Source organism: Piliocolobus tephrosceles, chromosome 2, assembly GCF_002776525.5.
Source record: "Piliocolobus tephrosceles isolate RC106 chromosome 2, ASM277652v3, whole genome shotgun sequence".
Lineage (NCBI taxonomy): Eukaryota > Metazoa > Chordata > Mammalia > Primates > Cercopithecidae > Piliocolobus > Piliocolobus tephrosceles.
In genome coordinates, this window is record NC_045435.1 from 160,240,854 (window position 1) to 160,261,705 (window position 20,852).

General features: G+C 36.4%; 1 pseudogene across 1 annotated transcript; it reads left to right on the plus strand.

Moving 5' to 3' along the window:
• The first annotated feature begins 545 nt into the window (after positions 1-545).
• Positions 546-2,544, plus strand: LOC111523355 (annotated as a pseudogene). The gene has a single exon (XR_002725507.2). The product of XR_002725507.2 is annotated as a heat shock cognate 71 kDa protein pseudogene (transcript).
• The last annotated feature ends 18,308 nt before the right edge of the window (positions 2,545-20,852 follow it).

A 20,852-nucleotide genomic window follows, 5' to 3' on the forward strand; every position in this document is an offset into this window, starting at 1 on the left:
AAAAAATCAGATTTTAAAATAAGCAAAAGACCTGAATAGACATTTCTCAAAATAAGACATACAAATCACCAGGCAAATGACAAAATGCTCAACATCACTAATCATCAGGGAAATGCAAATCAAAATCACAATGAGATATCACCTCACCTCAATTAGAATGGCTGTTATCTAAAAGATGAAAAGTAAAACATGCTGATAAGGATGCAGAGAAAAGGGAACTCATCTTTTTAAACACTTTTTTTTTTAAAGGTAATGTCTCACCATATTGCCCAGGTTGGCCTCGAAGTCCTGGACTCAAACTATCCTCCTGCCTCAGCCTCCTGAGTAACTGAGACTACAGGCACACACCACTGTACCCAGCTGCTAGAAAGGAAAATTCTTATACACTATTGGTGGAAATATAAATTAGTACAACTATTGTGGAAAATAGTATAATGTTTCTCAAAACATTTACAAATAATTACCATATGATCCAGCAATTTCACCACTGAGTATTTATCCAAAGGACTAGAAATCAGTATGTCAAAGAGAAACCTGCGATTGAACTCACCTGCAGTGCTTGGGGTTCCTGTGGCTTTCTTCTTTGTTGGAGCCAGGCCTATATGCCAGCAACCATGTCAAAGGGACCTGCAGTTGGTATTTATCTTGGCACCACCTATTCTTGTGTGGGTGTTTTCTAGGACAGAAAAGTAGAGATAATTGCCAATGATCAGGAAAATCGAACCACTCCAAGCTGTGTCGCGTTTACGAACACTGGATGATTGACTGGTGATGCCACAAAGAATCAAGTTGCAATGAACCCCACCAACACACCAAACATTTTTGATTCCAAACATCTGATTGGATGCAGATTTGATGATGCTGTTGTCTGGTCTGATATGCAGCATTGACCCATCATGGTGTTGAATGATGCTGGCAGGCCCAAGGTCCAAGTAGAATACAAGGGAGAGACCAAAAGCTTCTATCCAGTGGAGGTACCCTCTATGGTTCTGACAAAGATGAAGGAAATTGCGGAAGCCAACCTTGGGAAGACTGTTACCAATGCTGTTACTTTAATGACTTTCAGTGTCCGGCTACCGAAGATGCTGGAACTATTGCTGGTCTCAATGTATTTAGAATTATTAACGAGCCAACTGCAGTTGCAATTGCTTATGGCTTAGACAAAAAGGTTGGAATGGAAAGAAACGTGTTGATCTTTGACCTGGGAGGTGACACTTTCGATGTGTCAATCCTCACTACTGAGGATGGAATCTTTGAGGTTAAATCTACAGCCAGAGACACCCACTTGTGTGGAGAAGATTTTGACAACCGAATGATCAACCATTTTATTGCTGAGTTCAAGCACAAGCATAAGAAGGACATCAGTGAGAATAAGAGAGCTGTAAGATGCCTCTGTACTGCTTGTGAATGAGCTAAGCATACTCCCTCTTCCAGCACCCTGGCCAGTATTGAGATCAATTCTCTCTGTGAAGGAATCGACTTCTATACCTCCATTACCCGTGCCTGATTTGAAGAAAAGAATGCTGACCTGTTGCATGGCACCCTGGACCCCATAGAGAAAGTCTTTTGAGATATCAAACTAGACAAGTCACAGATTCATGCCATTGTCCTGGTTGGTGGTTCTGCTTGTATCCCCAAGATTCAGAAGCTTCTCCAAGACTTCTTCAATGGAAAAGAACTGAATAAGAGCATCAACCCTGATGAAGCCATCGCTTATGGTGCAGCTGTCCAGGCAGCCATCCTGTCTGGAGACGAGTCTGAAAATGTTCAAGATTTGCTGCTCTTGTATGTCACTCCTCTTTCCCTTGGTATTGAAGCTGCTGGTGGAGTCATGACTATCCTCATCAAGCACAATACTACCATTCCTACCAAGCAGACACAGACCTTCACTACCTATTCCGACAACCAGCTGGGTGTGCTTATTCAGTTTTATGAAGGTGAGTGTGCCATGACCAAGGATAACAACTGCTTGGCAAGTTTGAACTCACAGGCATACCTCCTGCACCCCGAGGTGTTCCTCAGATTGAAGTCACTTTTGACATTGATGCTAATGGCATCCTCAGTGTCTCTGTTGTGGACAAGAGTACAGGAAAAGAGAACAAGATTACTATCACTAATGACAAGCACCGTTTGAGCAAGGAAGACATTGAATTTATGGTCCAGGAAGCTGAGAAGTACAAAGTTGAAGATGAGAAGCAGAGGGACAAAGTGTCATCCAAGAATTCACTTGAGTCCTATGCATTCAACATGAAAGCGACTGTCATAGATGAGAAACTTCAGGGCAAGACTAACGGTGATGGCAAACAGAAGATTCTGGACAAGTGTAATGAAATTATCAACTGGCTCGGTAAGAATCAGGCTGCCAAGAAGGAAGAATCTGAACATCAGCAGAAAGAGCTGGAGAAAGTCTGCAACCCCATCAACACCAAGCTGTACCAGAGTGCAGGAGGCATGCCAGGAGGAATGCCTGGGGGATTTCCTGGTGGTGGAGCTTCTCGCTCTGGTGGTGCTTCCTCGGGATCTACTATTGAAGAGGTTGATTAACCCAACCCAAGTATAGATGTAACATTGTTCCACACATTTAAAACATTGAAGGACCTAAATTTGCAGCAAATTCTGTGGCAGTTTTAAAAAGTTCAGCTGCTATAGTAAGTTACTGAGCATTTTCAACACTTGAATATGGAACATATGCATAGGGGAAGGAAATAACATTGCACTTTATAAACATTGTATTATAAGTGGAAAATGCAATGTCTTAAATAAAACTATTTAAAATTGGCACCATTAAAAATAAAACAAAGAGAAACTTGCATTCCCATGTTTATTACAGCAGTATTCACAATAGCCAAGAGATGGACTCAACCTAAATGTTTATCTATAGACAAATGGCTAAAAAATAGTGGTATACACACACAATTGAACACTATTCAACTATAAAAAAGAATGAAATCCTATTATTCACAGAAAAACAGATGAACTTCGAGGACGTAATGCTAAATGAATCTAAGACACGGAAGACAAATGCTACACGATCTCACTCATCCATAGAACCTACAAAAGTTAATGTCATAGAAGCAGAGAGTAGAATAGTGGTCACCAGAGGATGGAAAAGGTGGAATGAGGGAACAGGGAGAGGTTTGTCAATGAGTATAAAGTTACAATTAGATAGAAGGAATAAGTTCTAGTGTTTTATTACATAGTAGGTTGACTACAGATCATAATCATGTATTATACATTTAAAGGCAGCTAGAAAAGAAGATTTTACATGTTCTCACCACAAATAAATGAATAAATGTTTGAGATGATAGATACGCTAATTACCCTGATTTGATCATTACATAATGTATACATATATTGAAACATCACATCGTATCTCGGTGTCAATTAAAAATTTTTTAACTGTCAAAAAACAAAACATTTAGCTTCTCACTCAGCCTCCTCTTACACCAATTTGGAGGAAAGGGGAAGGAATGTCTTGTTACTACTGGGTGGTAATGTAAAGCCAGCATTTTCACCTGTCCTACACTGACATCATAGGCTGAGAACGAAATAGCTTTATGCTATTGATTTCTAATTCAATTTCATTTATGTAAGATAATTTATTATGTATGATTTCAATCTTTTTAAATTTTATTGTGAGTGGTTCTATAGCCTAGGATACGGTCTCTCCTATTGCATGTTCAATGTTAACTTATAAGGAATCAGTATTCTGCTGCTATTGAGTGTTTTACAAATGTTAATTGGATCAAGTGTTATTCAAGTATTCTATATTCTTACTTATTTACTGTCTACATCTACCTGTTCTATCAATTGCTGATAAAGGGATTATCAGACTTTAATTGTGATTTGTCTATTTCTTTTATATGTTTATATATTTTGAACCTCTCCTATTGTGTTTATACATGTGTAGGTTAATTACTTTTTTTCAACAAATTGACCCCTTTGTTAATATTAAATGGTCCTCTTTATCTCTGGTAATAGTATTTGTTTGAAATCTACTTTGATACTAATAGAGCTACTTCAGCTTTCTTATAATTAATTTTTGCATAGTATATGTTTTTATCCTTTTACTGTTATTTGTGTCATTTTATTTAAAGTAGATTTCTTATAGGCAGGGCAGCATATATACTGGTCTTGTTTTCTTGTCCAATGTGACAATCTTTGTGTTTTAATTCAAGTCTTTAGATTATTTACAGTTAATGAAGTTTTCAATATCATTAGGTTTAATTTACCACCTTGCTATTTCTTTCCTTTCTATCTCTTCTTTTTTTCTTTTCTTTTTTTTTTTTTTTTTTTTTTAATTATACTTTAAGTACTGCGGTACTTGTGAAACCGTGTAGTTTTGTTACATAAGTATACACGTGCCATGGTAGTTTGCTGCACCATTCAACCCATCACCTACATTAGGTATTTCTCCTAATGCTATCCCTCCACTAGCCCCCCACCACTGACAGGCCCTGGTATGTGATGTTCCCCTCCCTGTGTCCATGTGTTCTCCTTGTTCAACTCCCGCTTATGAGTGAGAACATGCAGTGTTGGGTTTTCCACTCTGTGATAGTTTGCTGAGAGTGATGGTTTCCAGCTTCATCTATGTCCCTGCAAACGACATGAACTCATCCTTTTTATGACTGCATAGTATTCCATGGTGTATATGTGCCACATTTTCTTTATCCAGTCTAGTATTGATGGACATTTGGGTTGGCTCCAAGTCTTTGCTATTGTAAAATAGTGCCACAATCAACATATGTATGTATGTGTCCTCATAATAGAATGATTTATAATCCTTTGGGTATATACCCAGTAATGAGATTGCTGAGTCAAATGTTATCTCTAGTTCTAGATCCTTAAGGAATCGCCACACTGTCTTCCACAATGGTTGAACTAATTTACAGTCCCACCAATAGTGTAAAAGCAATCCTATTTCCCCACATCTTCTCCAGCATCTGTTGTTTCCTGACTTTTTAATGATCACCATTCTAACTGGCATGAGATGGTATCTCATTGTGGTTTTGATTTGCGTTTCTCTAATGACCACTGATGATGAGCCTTTTTTCATATGTTTGTTGGCTGCAAAAATGTCTTCTTTTGAGAATTGTCTCTTCATATCCTTTGCCCACTTTTTGATGGGGTTGTTTTTTTTTTTTTCTTGTAAATTTGTTTAAGTCCTTTGTAGATTCTGGATATTAGCCCTTTGTCTGATGGGTAGATTGCAAAAATTTTCTCCCATTCTGTAGGTTGCCTATGCACTCTGATGATAGTTTCTTCTGCTGTGCAGAAGTTCTTCAGTTTAATTAGATCCCATTTGTCAATTTTGGCTTTTGTTGCCATTGCTTTTCGTGTTTTAGACATGTAGTCTTTGCCCATGTCTATGTCCTGAATGATATTGCCCAAGTTTTTCTTCTAGGATTTTTATGATTTGAGGTCTTATGTTTAAGTCTTTAATCCATCTTGAGTTGATTTTTGTATAAGGTGTAAGAAATGGGTCCAGTTTCAGTTTTCAGTTTTCATATGCGTATGGCTAACTAGCTTTCCCAACACCATTTATTAAATAGGGAATCTTTTCCCTATTGCTTGTTTGTGTCAGGTTTGTCAAAGATCAGATGGTTGTAGCCGTGTGGTGTTATTTCTGACACTTCTGTTCTGTTACATTGGTCTATATATCTGTTTTGGTACCAGTGCAATGCTGTTTTGGTTACTGTAGCCTTGTAGTCTAGTTTGAAGTCAGGCAGCATGATGCCTCCAGTTTTGTTCTTTTTGCTTAGGATTGTCTTGGCTATGCGAGCTCTTTTTTGGTTCCATATGAAGTTTAAAGTCGTTTTTTCCAATTCTGTGAAGAAAGTCAGTGGTAGCTTGATGGGTAAAGCATTGAATCTATAAATTACTTTGGGCAGTGTGGCCATTTTCATGATATTGGTTCTTCCTATCATGAGCATGGAATGTGAAACTCACTCAAAGCTGCACAACTACATGGAAACTAAACAACCTGCTCCTGAATGACTACTGGGTAAATAATGAAATGAAGGCAGAAATAAAGATGTTCTTTGAAACCAATGAGAACGAAGTCACAATGTACCAAAATCTCTGGGACACATTTAAAGCAGCATGTAGAGGGAAATTTATAGCACTAAATGCCCACAAGAGAAAGCAGGAAAGATCCAAAAATGATACTCTCACATTGAAATTAAAAGAACTAGAGAAGCAACAGCAAACAAATTCAAATCTAGCAGAAGACAAGAAATAACTAAGATCAGAGCAGAACTGAAGGAGGTAGAGACACAAAAAACCCTTCAAAAACTCAATGAATCAAGGAGCTGTTTTTTTGAGAAGATCAACAAAATAGATAGACCACTAGCCAGGATAATAAAGAAGAAAAGAGAGAAGAATCAAATAGACCCAATAAAAAATGATATAGGGGATATCACCACTGATCCCCCAGAAATACAAACTACCATCAGAGATTACTATAAACACCTCTATGCAAATAAACTAGAAAACCTAGAAGAAATGGATATATTCCTGGACACATACATGCTCCCAAGTCTAAACCAGGAAGAAATCAAATACCTGAATAGACCAATAACAAGTTCTGAAATTGAGGCGGTAATTAGCAGCATACCAACCAAAAAAAGTCCAGGACCAGACGGATTCACAGCCAAATTCTACCACAGATACAAAGAGGAGCTGGTACCATTCCTTCTGAAACAATTCCAAACAACAGAAAAAGAGGGAACCCTCCCTAACTCATTTTATGAGGCCAACATCATCCTGATACCCAAACCTGGCAGATAAACAACAAAAAAGGAAACTTTCAGGCCAATATCCCTGATGAACATCACTGCAAAAATTCTCAGTAAAATTCTGGCAAACCAAACCCAGCAGCACATCAAACAGCTTATCCACCAAGATCAAGTCGGCTCCATATCTGGCATGCAAGGCTGATTCAACATATGCAAACCAATAAACATAATCCGTCACACAAACAGAACCAATGACAAAAATCACATGATTATCTCAATAGATGCAGAAAAGGACTCTGATAAAATTAAACATCTCTTCATGTTAAAAACTCTAAATAAACTAGGTATTGATGGAACATATCTCAAAATAATAAGAGCTATTTATGACAAACCCAGAGCCAATATCATATTGAATGGGCAAAAGCTGGAAGCATTCCCTTTGAAAACCAGCACAAGACAAGGATGCCCTCTCTCACCACTCCTATTCAACATAGTGTTGGAAGTTCTGGCCAGGGCAATAAGGCAAGAGAAAGAAATAAAGGGTATTCAAATAGGAAGAGAGGAAATCAAATTGTCTGTTTGCAGATGACATGATTGTATATTTAGAAAACCCCATCATCTCAACCTGAAATCTTAAGCTGATAAGCAACTTCAGCAAAGTCTCAGGATACAAAATCAATGTACAAAAATCACAAGTATTCCTATACACCAATAACAGGCAGAGAGCCAAATAATGAGTGAACTCCCATTCACAATTGCTACTAAGAGAATAAAATACCTAGGAATACAACTTACGAGGGATGTCAAGGACCTCTTCAAGGAGAACTACAAACCACTGCTCAAGGAAATAAGAGAGAACACAGACAAATGGAAAAACATTCTATCTCTTCTTTATTACATTTCTCCTCTTGAATTAACTGATTATTTATGTATGTATGTATGTATGTATTTATTTATTTATTTATTTATTTATTTATTTATTTATTTTGAGACAGAGTTTTGCTCTTGTTGCCCAGGCTTGAGTGCAATGGCGCAACCTCTGCCTCCTGGATTCCAGTGATTCTCCTGCTTCAGCCTCCCGAATGGCTGGGATTACAGGCACGCACCACCACACCCGGCTAATTTTGTTTCTTTAGAAGAGATGGGGTTTCTCCATGTTGGTCAGGCTGGTCTCGAACTCCTGACCTCAGGTGATCTGCCCACCTCGGCCTCCCAAAGTGCTGGGAGTACAGTCATGAGCCGCCACCCCCGGCCGAATTAACTGAATTTTTTAAGTGTTCCATTGTGTCCCCACTATTGGCTTATTCGCTTTACTGTTATCTTTTTAGAGGTTGTTCAAGAGTTACAAATTGCATCATTAATTTATCACACCCAACCTTCAAATAATATTATGCCACTTTCTATACAGTACTATTAGAACCTTATCACAGTATGTTCCAGTTCTCCCTTCTGCTCTTTGTGTTATTGTTATACATTTCACTTCTACATATGTTTTAAACTCCACATTTACTATTTTTACTTTAATTGGTAAGTTATCTTTTAAATACATGAAAACATGATAAGCAAAAGTCTCTAATCTATTTTCCAAAGAACACGGTTTTAGATAAGTTTTTGAGTCACAGCAAAATTGAGAGTAAGGTACAGCAATATCTCATATGCCCCCTTCTCTCGCACATGCATAGCTTCTCCCAATATCAACATTCCCCACCAGAGTGTTACAATTGATAAACTTACATTGATACATCCTTATCAGCCAAAGTTTTAATCTATTAATAAATTTGTCCATTACGTTTTCAATTTCATTGATAGTTTTCATTTTTATAAGTTAAATTTGGTTCTTTTCTGAATTTCTTGGTCATTACTTATGAGTTCTTATTTCATACTTATGTTTGCAAGCTTGGCTTTTATCTCTTTAAATGTAATATGCATGAATATTTTATTTTCTGTCTCTATTAGTTTCATTCATATCTATTGTTTCCTTGTGTGTTTAGTTATTTTCTTCATGTGTTACTCTGAAGGTGAATAAATTAATAGTAGCGTATTATTTTAAATCATTATCTAAATTAAATATTATTTTGTTAGAATTTGATCTACCCATTTCACTTAGGATTTGTACATATGTTATATTGAAATATATGAAATTGATTTATAGTTTTGTTTTATAGGGCCATTCTTGTAAATGTACTCTTTATGTAACTAACCTTCCTGATTTCCTGTCACAACTTGTATGTTGGCCTTATTATTTTTTTTGTGTGGGATTTTTTTCTTGCCAAAAAGATTTATGCTTACCCTTTTCCAGGCACTTACGGGCATTACCCACCCAACGTCACTTAAAAATCAATTCTCAGCTTAAGATATTTTGATCTGCCTGGGTAATTTGAATTTAGGTAAAAAATTATGGTTAACAAAAAGGAGAGATATTCCCTCTTGCTTCCTTGTTAGTTTACCAGTGCATTTAAAATGTTTTCTGATATTTTATCTATCATTTTATGTAGTTTTTTGTTGAGAGTGCGGGTAAAGAAACCTAGTTAGCCACGTTACCATAAAATTCAAAAGTCCAGTATCATTCATTGATGGAAGATTGCAAATTAGTACAATAACAACAAGAAGAAAAATTCGATAAAATCTCTCAAAAGTAGAAGCATTCTACTTTTTCTGGGGGGGTTACCAATCTTACATTTAGATTTGTTTTTTGGTTTTTGGGTTATCAATCTTACATTTAGAAAGGTCCTCCAAGTGCACAAACACTCATTTCAAAGATATTTACTTAGGTATTATGTGAACTAGCAAAAAATAATGCAAAAAAAAAAAAAAAACCCTACTCTTAGAAGACTGATTAAATAAATTCTTGCACTTCCAAACACTGAACTTTTATAGCCATTTAAAAATGCGGCCATTTTATATATACCGATATGTTTTTGTTACCAAGATACATTGATAGGTGAAAGCAAGAAGCTGCAGAATCATGTGATTAGGAAGCTACAGACTGTGCAAACTGAGTAACTAACTGGCCAATAGGGTGGAAGAAACTTACTTTCCACTGTTTACCCTTTTGTATCTTTAGAATTTTAGGCCACATTTGTATATTAACATCTTCCAAAAAAAAAAAAAAGAAGACTGTTATAAAAAGAAAATAACGGTCTTTCCTATTCTTAACATACTATTTTTTCTTAAATCAGGAATGAGCATTGGATTTTGTAAAATTGCCGCTTTAAGCATCTTTATTTGTGATCATATATTTCCCTCAAATCCATTATTTCATTCTAAAATAAATTAATGTCTTAGATTATATTATTAAGTTATCTAATATTGAGCTTTTCTTGTATTTTCTAAATAAATCTATTGGGTAATATTAAATTGTTATTTTAACAAATTGCTAGAATTTTACCCAGTCCTTCTTTTTTTTTTTTTTTTGAGACGGAGTCTGGCGCTGTCGCCCAGGCTGGAGTGGTGCAGTGGCCCGATCTAGGCTCACTGCAAGCTCCGCCTCCCGGGTTCATGCCATTCTCCTGCCTCAGCCTCCCAAGTAGCTGGGACTACAGGCGCCCACCACCTCGCCCGGCTAGTTTTTTTGTACTTTTTTTTTTTTTAGTAGAGACGGGGTTTCACCGTGTTAGCCAGGATGGCCTTGATCTCCTGACCTGGTGATCCTCCCGTCTCGGCCTCCCAAAGTGCTGGGATTACAGGCTTGAGCCACCGCACCCAGCCCCCAGTCCTTCTTTACTTATGATTTCTACACTTATATTCAAAAGGGAAATAAAAGTGAATCAATCTCTAGTTTAATGTTGAGAGTACACTCTTATTGTATTTTGGAATTTGGATTATCCCTGAAAGAAGAGCTTGAGGACATTTCTAAGTTTTCCCTGTAGGACAAGAATGTAAGTAATGTAGGAATTATCTGGATTTTGAAGTTTGTGTTAAAACCTAGATAATAATAATTCTGGCCCCAGTATATACAGGGGTAAATCTTTTACTTTTAAAAAATTCATGTTTGTGTTCTTTCAGGCTATTTTATGTTTTCTTGGGTAAATTTTGGTAATTTACACTTTTCTGAAAAAGCATTTATATTACTTATTCTGTGAATAACATATGTATTCTTTGTTTTACATAAATGAATAAATTTTAAGTGTATAGCTCAAGAAATGTATCTGTATATATAATCATGTAGCTAATACCCAGATTAAGAATAAGAACATTTCTATCGTTCCAAAAATTAATGATCTCTTTTGGTCAACAGATAGTCATACCACACCCTGGAATATAACCACATTTTTGAATTTGTATCATCACAGAAAACTGCGAGGGGTTTGCTATCATTGTGAATGATAGGGAAAGATAAACATTCAGACAGGTTTTCCTTTATGATTCCAGGCCCTGGTGGAGACCAGAAGTCCACAGCCCACTCCTTATGCATGGCCACAGCTTCTACAGATTCACCTGTAAAATAAAAGCCCAACTTCCCTGGCATCATCAGACCAAACGGAAGACTGAGTTCCAATGGTGGCCAGCCGCCTTGTGTTCAGATTTTGATGCATTTCCCAAGGTCCCCTTCTTGAACATTCTTTACTGCGGTCTCCTTCTTGATCATTCCTCTGACTTCTGCTGGTGGCATCTAAAATATGCCTGGGTCTTATTAAACGCATAATTACCAGTAGCAAGTATAACAGGTGATGTAAAATGGTCTTCAGGAACTTTACTGCTCTGTCAGATTTTGTTTGGTTGGTTGACTGGTTTTGCCATTATTGTTAGAACGTCTAAAATAAACCATAGCCCTACCCTTCTTTCTTTAGACCTATTGTCAATGTTAAAAAGACTGTGAGAAAAATCTTCCATTTTACTTAGCAAGTCTCCTACCAAGTGAGACCAGGGATTGAAGCCAACAACCAGCCAATGTGTGTGTGTGTGTGTGTGTGTGTGTGTGTGTGTGTGTGTGTGTATGTGTGTTGGGGAAGGTTGGAGAGCTGGCCGTTCTCCTAGCAACTGCCTCCAAACAATGTCCTAGTCCCTCTTGCTCCAGCTTTCAGTTTTCCCAGTACTCAGTTGGAGAAATAGGTCAACTGACTTCTCTTTGGCTGATGCAAGTATCTGGACTTTTTAAGCATTGATTGACTTTTCTATTAGTTTTATCCAATTTGTTTTCTATATTTCAAAAATTGAAGATCTTCAAAGTTCTCAGTCTATGTATGATGCTCCATATCATTTCCCAAAGTTATCACAGGCATTTTTGTTTGTTTCTGTTTTTGCATTTTAATATACTTTTAGGATTTTGATAGGGAAGAGGGGTAACTATGTTGACTCAATTTGCCAAGTTGAACTTGGAAATTTGACATTAATATATTTCGAAAACTAACATAAGAGGGCTCCAGAGAAAATGCTTCATTAGGAGCAATTAGTTTAATATATTCAGACCTTTCCAGAAATGCCTGGCTCTTGGTTCTTTTGAATTTAGGACAGAGGATCAATTAGATTTCATCTGATCAAAGCAGCTAAACAATTTGTAGAAGATATTGTGTCAAGGGGTTTATCTATATGTCTTGTACTTTTAGAACCTTTATTACTATCTAAAAGAATATTTGATGCAAACCTTTATTTTTATCACCTAGAATTTACCAAAATAGTCAGTTTCTGACTTTGTATTAAGTTTCATGTTGTCCTTGATTTTCACACCACAAAAGATTAAAGATAATACCACTAATTATGAAATTTACAAAAAGCCCTTCCTGAGGATGATCTGCCAATGGTATTGTACTACATAAAGACTTTTTGAGAAATAGCTTCGATAATTTATACTCATTAATGGGAGAATGCAGGAGATTAAAGGTAGCAAGGGTGAATAGCCTCTTATTTTTGCAAAACTTGTGCAACATTTTATTCACCTACTAAAGCCATCTCTAGGTACTAATAAAAGAGGCATGCTGCAAATATGAACTCAAAGAGAGAATAAGGACACAAGGAGCCATTTTCTCTCAAGAGAACTATAGTATCATAGATTAAAGGTGGAAAGGCAGCCATCATTTAAAGCAGCTCATCTCCAAAAGATATTTATTCACAAATTGATTAGAGTTGGAAATGAAAATGATTCAGGTGGTGGGAACATTATGGCAGCCCTTTAAAGTGTGATGGAAAAGATGAAAAGGAGATGCACTTACCCTTTCCTTAGCATACACACAGAGATCAAAAAGACCAATGATCTATTGATAGACCTAATGAGACTGTGCTTCTACTTAGCTCTTCAGTTATTTACAGTGACTTGGGAGGCATGTTCTGTCTGACAAACATGACTATCACATTTCTGGAGGCAGTATCACATTTCATGAAACTTTTTTGGATGATTTGATTGAGTTTTCTAAATTTATAATGGAAATTAGTGATACTTACCCAGACAACCTTTGATCCTTTAATTACTCTTCAAAGACTTGCTTCATGTCCACTATTACCCATCCCAAAACCGTTAATGGCATCTACTTCTCACTTTCTCTCCCATCTCCCATCAAATCTACCAGCAAAGCTTGTCGGCTCCATCCTAATCACTCCTTTACCTTTCCAAGTCTTCCATTTAAGTCCAACTACCCCTCTTCCATTGCTGTTAGTTGGCATCTCAGCTGGGAACTGAGAACTCCCAACCATTCAGCTATCCAAGTCAAAGTGATGAAACCAATTAATGTGGTAGTAAATCAAGGGCCACTGAGACTTTTAGCTTCTATATGTGATTAAAAGGAGTAGTAAATTCATAAAACAGTCAATCCAGAAAAAAAAAGTCAAGACTTATTTAAAGATTGAAAGTGCTATGTGTCCCAAATCAAAATTGGAAAGTTCAATGACTCTTGTCTTATTTATTTGAAGTTCTAAGTTTGCAATTAAGGTAATGAGAATGGCTCATAAAAATCACTCTTTGAATCATTAAAATTTTACTCTTTGTGAAAAAGACAGAACTAGTTGGTTCACTGTCATGGAATTCTCACATTCATGTCTGTGTCTTCTGTGGGCTCCACAATTTCCAACACATACACCGTTATTTTAGGTACCATTAAGAGAGAGAAAAATAATACTAAAGTGGGACCTAAGCCTGGGACATAAGAACACCGTGCCCTCAGTGCAGGAGCAAACAAGAAATAAACTTGCCTATTTCATCTTGGCACTGGACAAAGAAAAAAAGGAAAAATTATCTGGGAATTTGAATCATAAACTGGAACTCAAGCAAGTCTGCAGTCTGAATTCTCACTTAGTGGTGTGGTCCCAAAAACCTCAAGCAGAGAATTCAAAACGATCTCAGGTTATCATTGTGATAACATTGTGACCATAGTGATGGGCAGATTCTCTCTGAAAGACCTCTACTTCCTTCTGGCCTAATTGTCATTCTTATTTCACAAATGTTAAAACTGTTCAAATATGTGTGTTTTAGAGCAAACAAGATCCTTCACCATCTTGTCCACTTCTGGCCCAGCAGGCCTTGTGTTCCACTCAACTCCATCTTGTGTAACTGTTGGACTTATACTGGAGTTTTAGATGAAGTAAGGACAACTGATATCACCTGTTTTTCACTGTTAAAGGTATCAATGGGCCAGAGGAAATTAACGATAGATTCTCAGACTCAGAATGGATCCCATTAAAGGTCATCTTTCTAATAATAACCTACTCTCTGCCAACACCATGTCTAAGAACATAACTGATTATGAATTCCTTTGTGCCTCCAGGTACCTAGACTATCTCTCTTTTATTGCAGTTACTATACTTATGGCAATTATATACTTTGATGAATGTCTTCTCTCCTATATTGTGAGTTTATTGAAGATATAAAATGGATAACATTTTTAACCAAATGGTTATCCAATTGTCACAACACCAAGCCCATCTTTATCTGAATAATTTGAGAGGTTTCACTTATCATACGTCAAATTCCATATACATTTGGGTCTACTTCTTGACTTTCTATTATGTTCCATTTGTTTGCCTATTTATGTAGTAATACCACACTCTTTTAATTATTAATGTTTTATATTATGTTCTTATATAAACTTTTCTCCTTTTTCAAGAGTTTCCTATCTCTTGTTGCTCATCTTAAAATGTAAACTTCAGAAACAGTATGGTAGGCAGAATAATGTCCTTCCTCTTCTCAAAAATATCCATGTCTTAATCTTTAGATTATGCTGTTGAAGGTTCTTATCCAAAAGCATGGTATGTCTATTTGTTCAGATCTGCTTTTGTGAATTGCAGGAACATTTTAAGTTTTTGTCATATAGTTTTTACATTTCTTGTTCAATTTATGTTGCTGCATATTTTATATTTTCAGTGGCTATTGTAAATATTTTCTTTTCTTTCATTACCTCTTCTAATTAATTTGCATTTGTGTATGTAAACACTATGGATATCAATATATTAAGTTTATATATGCTACCTTACTATAGTTTTCATTAATTATTACAGCTTCTCCAGATATACAACTATATTATCATCAAATAGGGATAGTTCTACTTCTTCCTTTAACAATTTTTGTGCCTCCACTGGCTTTCTCCTGCTTGAGTACAGTGGCTAGTATCTTCAACACAATATAAAATAACAGTAGGCATAGAAGGTATTCTTGTCTTCTTCTTGACTTTAACACTTTTTCCAGAAAAATCTAGTATTTCCCCATAAGTAGGATTATAGCCTATATAAGTACATTTAGAATCCATTATGTAGCTTATAGTTGAAGCCCTGTGCCTTCATGAAAATTATGAGAAGAGAATGAGAGGAGAGAGATCTGCAGACAAAGCTTTGGGGTTCACAAATTTTAAGGTGGTTGGAAGAAGGATTATTGTTTCGACTCAAATTTGTCAGCTTACTCAATTATTTTGGTAAACTGTAAATGTAATCTTAAATTATTACTGTACACACAAGTAAGTTTGAACATTTTAGTAAACTTACCAATTACTATTTATTTATGTATTTAAAGTAATTAAGAATGACTGGCGCTGGGTGTGGTGGCTCACACCTGTAATCCCAACATTTTGGGAGGCCAAGGCATGCAGATTACTTGAAGTCAGGAGTTCAAGACCAACCTAAACTATTAAAACAAGTTAGTCCATCAACAGTTTCTATATATCACATTACCTGGCAGCGTGCTTTACGTTGGATGGATGGATGGATGGATGGATGGATGGATGGAAGGAAGGATGTTGGGCAGATGGATGAATCAAATAGCTCTTCAAATAACTAACAATATAGCAAAAAAGCTTAGGAGGTTTTTCATGGTAACACAAAATGGTGATGTTTTAGATAAATGAACAGTCTTATATACAAAGGAGAAAAGGTAAAGTGGCACAAACAACTGGTACAAATGTCTCAGGAGGATATTTGGTATATATATGTTATAAGCTTTTAAAAATTTCTTGCCTTTTTATCCAATAGTCCCATTTCTAGTCATTTGACGGAGGATATATGGGGGTGTGGGAGGGATGGTTGCTGGAATCAGAAATGCTCACAAACAAATAAGCCTAAGAAGGTTCATATCAGTCTTATAAAGAATAACAAAGAATGAGCAGCAGCTTATACGTCCAGTAATAGAGATTTTCAATTATATATGTATAAGTTATTAAGTTATATATTTATTTGGATATCATCTGTCTTCATACTCAAGAATGAGAGGCAAAGCTTTTTTCATTCACAGGAGTATCCCCAGTGGGTATATTGCAGATACTGCATCTATCTATCTTCTCTCTTAATTTAATTTTTTGTACATATAGAATTGTTAAAATGTGCTTAGAAGTATTATGTGCCCACATCAAAAAGTTAGAAAAATCTCAAATTAATAACCTAACATCACAACTAAAAGAAATAGAGAAGCAAGAGCAAACTAACCCCAAAGCTAGCAGAAGACAAGAAATAACCCAAATCAGAGCTATGCTGAAGAAGACTGAGATAGGAAAACCATTTGAAAGATCAATAAATCCAGGATTCATTTTTTTAAAGAAATTAATAAGATAGGCCACTAGCTAAGCTAATAAAGAAGAAAAGAAAGAAGATCCAAATAAACATAATTAGAAACAATATAGGGTATATTACCACTGATACCACAGAAATATAAATAGCTATCAGAGACTGCTATGAACACCTGTGTACACACAAACTAGGGAACCTAGAAGAGTTTAATAAATTCCTGGACATATGCACCCTCCCAAGACTAAACCAAGTAATTGATTCTCTTAACCAATAATGAGATTCAAAGTTGAATCAGTAATAAATAGCCCACCAAAAAAAAAAAAAAAAAAAAAAAAAAAAAGCCCACTACCACCAGATGGATTCAAAGCCAAATTCTACCAGATATACAAAGAAGAGCTGGTACCATTCCTACTGAAACTATTCCAAAACTTCATTCTATGAGGCTAGCATTATCCTGATACCAAAACCTGGCAGAGACACAAGAAAAAAGAAAACCTCAGGCCAATATCCTTGATGAAAATTGATGCAAAAATCAACAAAATACTTGCAAAGCTAATCCAGCAGTACATCAAAAAGTGAATCCACCATGATCAAGTAGGCTTTATCCCTGGAATTCAAGGTTGGCTCAAAATACACAAATCAATAAACGTGATTCATCACATAAAGAGAACTAAAGACAAAAATTACAAGATTATCTTAATAGATGCAGGAAAGACTTTTGATAAAATTCAACATCACTTCATGTTTAAAACTCTCAATAAACTAGGTATTGAAGGAATATACCTCAAAACAATAAGAGTCATCTATGACAAACCCACAGCCAACATCATATTGAATGGGCAAAAACTGAAAGCATTGCCCTTGAAAACCAGCACAAGACAAGAATGCCCTCTCTCACCATTCCTATTCAACATAGTGTTGGAAGTCCTGGCCAGAGCAATCAGGCAAGAGAAAGAAGTAAAAGGCATCCATATAGGAAAAGAGGAAATCAAACTATCTCTGCTTACAGACAACATGATTCTATATCTACAAAACCCCTAGTTTCTGCCCAAAAGTTCCTTAAGCTGATAAACAATTTTATCAAAGTTTCAAGATACAAAATCAATGTACAAAAATTACTAGCATTCCTATACAATAACAATAGCTAAACCAAGAGCCAAATCAGGAATGCAACTCCATTCACAACTGGCACAGAAGGAATAAAATACCTAGGAATACAGCGAACCAGGGAGGTGAAGATCTCTACACTGAGAATTACAAAACACTGCTCAAAGAAATCAGAGATGACACAAACAAATGGAAAAACATTCCAAACTCATGTATAGAAAGAATCAATATTGTTAAATGGCCATACTGCTCAAAGCAATTTACAAATTCAATACCATTCCTATGAAACTACCAATGACATTCTTCACAGAACTAGAAAAAACTACTTCAAAATCCATGTGAAATGAAAAAACAGTCCAACAGGGATGCCCTCTCTCACCACTCCTATTTAACAGAGTGTTGGAAGTTCTGGCTAGGGCAATCAGGCAAGAGAAAGAAATCAAGGGTATTCAGTTAGGAAAAGAAGAAGTCAAATTGTCCCTGTTTGCAGATGACATGATTGTATATTTAGAAAACCCCATTGTCTCAGCCCAAAATCTCCTTAAGCTGATAAGCAACTTCAGCAAAGTCTCAGGATACAAAATTAATGTGCAAAAATCACAAGCATTCTTATACACCAGTAACAGATAAACAGACAGCCAAATCATGAATGAACTTTCATTCACAATTGCTTCAAGGAGAATAAAATACCTAGGAATCCAACTTATAAGGGATGTAAAGGACCTCTTCAAGGAGAACTACAAACCACTGCTCAGTAAAATAAAAGAGGACACAAACAAATGGAAGAACATACCATGCTCATGGATAGGAAGAATCAATATTGTGAAAATGGCCATACTGCCCAAGGTTATTTATAGATTCAATGCCATCCCCATCAAGCTACCAATGAGTTTCTTCACAGAATTGGAAAAAACTGCTTTAAAGTTCATATGGAACCAAAAAAGAGCCCGCATTGCCAAGACAATCCTAAGTCAAAAGAACAAAGCTGGAGGTATCACGCTACCTGATTTCAAACTATACTACAAGGCTACAGTAACCAAAACAGCATGGTACTGGTGCCAAAACAGAGATATAGACCAATGGAACAGAACAGAGCCCTTAGAAATGATACCACACATCTACAGCAATCTGATCTTTGACAAACCTAAGAAAAACAAGAAATGGGGAAAGGATTCCCTATTTAATAAATGGTGCTGGGAAAATTGGCTAGCCATAAGTAGAAAGCTGAAACTGGATCCTTTCCTTACTCCTTATATGAAAATTAATTCAAGATGGATTAGAGACTTAAATGTTAGACCTAAAACCATAAAAACCCTAGAAGAAAACCTAGGTAGTACCATTCAAGACATAGGCATGGGCAAGGACTTCATGTCTAAAACACCAAAAGCAACAGCAACAAGAGCTAAAATTGACAAATGGGATCTAATTAAACTAAAGAGCTTCTGCACAGCAAAAGAAACTACCATCAGAGTGAACAGGCAACCTACAGAATGGGAGAAAATTTTTGCAATCTACTCATCTGACAAAGGGCTAATATCCAGAACCTACAAAGAACTCAAACAAATTTACGAGAAAAAAACAAGCAATCCCATCAAAAAGTGGGCAAAGATATGAACAGACATTTCTCAAAAGAAGACATTCATACAGCCAACAGATACATGAAAAAATGCTCATCATCACTGGCCATCAGAGAAATGCAAATCAAAACCACAATCAGATACCATCTCACACCAGTTAGAATGGCAATCATTCAAAAGTCAGGAAACAACAGGTGCTAGAGAGGATGTGGAGAAATAGGAACACTTTTACGCTGTTGGTGGAATTGTAAACTGATTCAACCATTGTGGAAAACAGTATGGCGATTCCTCAAGGATCTAGAACTAGAAATACCATATGACCCAGTCATCCCATTACTGGGGATATACCCAAAGGATTATAAATCATGCTGCTATAAAGACACATGCACACGTATGTTTATTGTGGCACTATTCACAATAGCAAAGACTTGGAATCAACCCAAATGTCCATCTGTGACAGACTGGATTAAGAAAATGTGGCACATATACACCATGGAATACTATGCAGCCATAAAAAAGATGAGCTTGTGTCCTTTGTAGGGACATGGATGCAGCTGGAAACCATCATTCTCAGCAAACTATCACAAGAACAGAACACCAAACACTGCATGTTCTCACTCATAGGTGGGAATCAAACAATGAGATCACTTGGACTCTGGTAGGGGAACATCACACACCAGGGCCTATTATGGGGAGAGGGGAGTGGGGAGGGATGGCATTGGGAGTTATACCTGATGTAAATGACGAGTTGATGGGTGCTGATGAGTTGATGGGTGCAGCACACCAACATGGCACAAGTATACATATGTGACAAACCTGCACATTGTGCACATGTACCCTAGAACTTAAAGTATAATAATAAAAAAAAAAGTCCAAATAGTCAAGATGATCCTAAGCAAAAAGAACAAAGCTGGAGGCATTATGCTTCCTAACTTCAAACTATACTACAGGGCTATGGTAACCCAAACAGTATGGTACTGGCACAAAAATAGACATACAGACCAATGGAACAGATGGAGGGCCCAGAAATAAGGCTGTACACCCATAACCATCTGATCTTTGACAAAGTTGACAAAAAATAAGCAGCAGGGAAAGGACTTGCTATTCAATAAATGGTGCTGGTATAACTGGCTAGTTACATGCAGAAGATTGAAATGGAACCTCTTCCTTACACCTTATACACCAAATACTCAAGATGGATTAAAAACTTAAATGTAAAACCCCAAACTATAAAAACCCTGGAAGACAGGCAATACCATTCCGGACATAGGAACTGGCAAATATTTCATGACAAAAATGCCAAAATCAATCACAAAAAGGCAAAAATTGACAAATGGGATCTAATTAAACTTAAGAGCTTCTGCACAGCAAAAGAAACTATCAACAGAGTAAACAGACAACTTACAGAATGGGAGAAAATATTTGCAAACTATGCATTTGGAAAAGATCTAATATCCAGCATCTATAAGGAACTTAAGCAATTTACAGAGGAAAAAATACTCCATTAAAAAGT